Below are 3948 nucleotides of genomic sequence, written 5' to 3' on the forward strand. Positions count from 1 at the left end.
CCACATGAGCTCCCGCCGAGAATGGAGCCCGGGTACCTCACGCCAAAGTCACGTACGCTAACCGCTTAGCCACGAGGGAGCTTTTTACTTATGACCAGGCCCGTATTTATATATTGTGCGCCCCTGTGCTCTAAATAATTTGGCGCCCCCTGCACAAACTTACAGTATGTTTCAAACAAGGAAACAAGCCTTGATTCTCCAAATATACCAGTTTTTGTTGAGTACACTCAGAAGAATCTGTTCTCCGGACAGTGGTATATTGTACAAATATACGAAATCCTCTTGCTTACTACAGAAATCAGTATGGAGCATGCGTTATCCATATGCTCTGCCCTTAGTCGTTACATCATGCTGTTGCAGGATATGTGACATCTAACAGTTTTCCGTACATCAGATACATATACTTATGTTACCTTCGTCAGCTATATGTTATATACGTCCATTTGCATGTGAGATCCTGACCGCCTACATTGTTTCAGGCGGAACGTATGGAACACTTATGCGGAAAGTATTATAAAACATGTGTTTTCAGTTATGTCTGGTGTACGTTAAATCCAAAAACTACAGGGTTTTCGCATGTAACCTACCTTTTTACTTACGTCACCTACATTTTTTCTCAGTGTAGCAGTTTAGGTATGACAAGTTACAAAAGTTACAACATAATTTTAAGTGGCATACTTCTGTCAATGATGATTATAACGTGGTGTTGTGTCCGAAGGTATTTGTCTGACCCGAAGATGTCTGGGCAAGGTGAACCCATGGTATTTTGCCATTGGCTTCCATGGCATGATGATGACGTGCTAAAGACAGGATCTATAGCTTAACTTGGGATCCGAACCACTTGTATCCCCACAAGTAATCGATCCCGGAACCGCTTGATTACAAGGCAACGAGCTTAGCCACTCATCCATTGGGGACACATTGCAATATAATTTATTCACGTAGGTTTTAATTTACTATCCGAAGAAAATGCATCCTATTAATTCTTAAGCCGTCTGTCTTTAGCGCTTTTCAACTCAAGAACCGTAAGAGATAGAAACATGAAATTTTAATGCTTTAAAGCTCTCAGAGAAATGATCAAAATGACCTGTTTCAGTTTCCTAGCTTCACACCTGAGTTGAGATATGGTGGTGCAAAGTACCCATACGATTAACATGGGGGTATTTTAAAAATAATCGAAAACGGCCAATATTAAAGTTGAATTCATAGTTTTTTGAGGTTGCTGAGATGAATTAACAATATTAATCCAATTCAAGTTCATACTCTACTTCCCAGGGTGGTGGGGGGAGGTTTTAAAAGTAATCGTAAACGACAGATATTAGTGTTGAATTCATAGTTTTTGAGGTCGCTGAGTTTAACGGTATCAGTTTTCATGATGTTCAAGTTTAGAGTCACTGTTTGCGGTGGGAGTGGGGAAGAATGACATTTCAAAATAATCAGATAAGCTAGCTAATTAGTAACTACTGTAATTAGAGCAAATTAAAACACATTAACAAATTTTCCCGCGCTTGCGCGTGACTCTGCGCGTTGCTACTTCCAAATATTACTTTATTGTGAATCTTTTTTAAAAATTCAAAATTTTCCGCCCCCCTAAATTCTACCGCCCTGTTTTCGAGCACAGAATAGCACTTACCTAAATACGGGTCTGCTTATGACAGACATCAGACAAAAAGATGTATTTCCCTAATGAGAAGTTAAAAACAAGAAAAAACTTACGTTTTTTTCTAACTTAAATTCAATTAAAAAGTTTTATTTTTAGTTCTATTGATCAAGCTTCATAAAAATTGAAAATATTAGAGAAAGAACTTTATCTCACAATAGAAGAAGATACAGAACTTATGGAACTTGTTGCAATATTAGGCAACATGTTTAATACATCTATATAGCAAGTTGCAGAATACTCAATTGCTTAGTTAGAGCTCTATGTATCTTTCTAGCACCAAGGATATAAGAGATGTGGACATATAGTTTAAAGTTGAATTCGAACCACCGTAAAACGTTCAAAATTTCAAGATGCTTTCCCCGTCAGGAACTCATGTGGTTTGGATTCCATATTAATCTGTAGGTCCCGTCTCATATAACCTCGCTGCTGAAGAAGACTTTAAACTCAAAATCAACTCAACTCAAGATGTTTCCACTAGGAGTCCAAGCCGGAACCATATGCAACAAAATTGAGCGTCATATCAATCAGATTTGAGCAGAAGGATAGAACAATAAAAGACTAACATAAAAACTTAAGAAGAATCATACTTGTTAGTTACAAAATTAATGTAACATAGTAATCATTTTAACATTGATTTTGCATTTTTAAAAAATCGAGATTTCAATGAATTTACACGTTTGATAGCCTCTAAATGTTGATAAAGTGTTTTCTTAATGTCTGGCGTCTATTTGTGTATTCCACTTTCCTAAAGGCCATGTCGTTCAATGTGCTCGAACCAAATTACAAACTTAAGGATTTTATAAAACGCTTTAGTATGCGTATTTTTAAAGTTTTTTTCTTGCTATCTAAAATAATGGGAATTTGAAGCGCAGGGCGAAAAGTAAAATTATCTCGAAACTGGCTCCAATGGTTTTGTTTATTTTCTTAACTCAATATTTCATTATTTATGTATGTATGTATGTATTTATTTATTTAACAATCACCAGATACAGCTCAGACGCAATTTTATGCTGGATATTTAAGAACAATAGTAATCATTTTAATTGGAAACGATTGGAGACGATTGGAAAGGTGTCGGCCAGGACATATTTAGTAGGTACCACCCCGGCATTTGCCTGGTAGGACTGAGGAAAACCCCAGTCAGGATGGTCGGCAGCGGGAATCGGACCCACGACCTCCCGAATACAAAGCCAACGCTTTACCACTTGAGCTACTTCGCTCGGTACAGACCGAACTACCCATAATACGACACAAGAAATGTTTTCAGAGGAAAACCCAGAAGGGCACCGTAGTTTACTCTTGAGTGTACCTGAGAATTTTCGAAAAAAAAAAAAAAAGTGTTTTAGTTTACATTTCAAAAATATATATTTAATTTATAATCCTACAATGAAGTATAATTCATTTCTTTACAGAATTTAAAAAAACTGGCATTTTAGTCTTGATTTCGTTGCGAGAATTTTTTTTCAAAAATTGCTCATGTGATTATATTTCATAAATTAATAACTCTGCAATAATCTAAAACATGATAAAGATCTAATTCAGGATATAGAAGCAAGAGGAAATTTAGTGCTGTGTCCAGGCCCGCAGCTAGAGTCGCAGCCCCCACTGTGACTACAATGAGCCCCCCATTCAAACTTTCAGTTCTTTGTTGGTGTGCATATACAAATGTAAGATGAAATTAAATTAAGCTTTCCCGAAAATATAAAAGCATCAGCTTCCCCCAATCTTAGTGTGCTGGCTACACACAGAGTCCGAAGACATTGATATGGCATAAAAATATATGTCAAACCTGTCCGTAATAGGGCACACACACATGTCGTAATGATACTAAACACACTGCCAACAACATGAATAATACTGTTACTAAACACACTGCAAGAAGACGCTAGAAATGTTAATTATGCTAGTTTAGTCACTAGACAACATTTAAAAGGTGCTAACTTTCTATTCTAACAATATAAATGAACCAATATATATATAGACTATATATATATATATATATATATATATATATATATATATATATATATATATATATATATATATATATATATATATATATATATATCCTTAAAGAAAATCATATTCACGAAGAAATTAAATGTCGACTAAAAGCAGGGAATTCGTGTTACTATTCGGTTCAAAATCTCTTGTCGTCGCGAATTCTGTCGAGGAATTTGAAGCTTAAAATATATAAAACGATAATCATGCCTGTTGTTCTGTATGGTTGTGAAACATGGTCGCTTACTCTGAGGGAAGAACATAGACTGAAAGTATTTGAGAAC

The sequence above is a fragment of the Thermobia domestica genome, chromosome 12 (assembly GCF_964235325.1).
Source record: "Thermobia domestica chromosome 12, izTheDome1.hap1.1, whole genome shotgun sequence".
NCBI lineage: Eukaryota > Metazoa > Arthropoda > Insecta > Zygentoma > Lepismatidae > Thermobia > Thermobia domestica.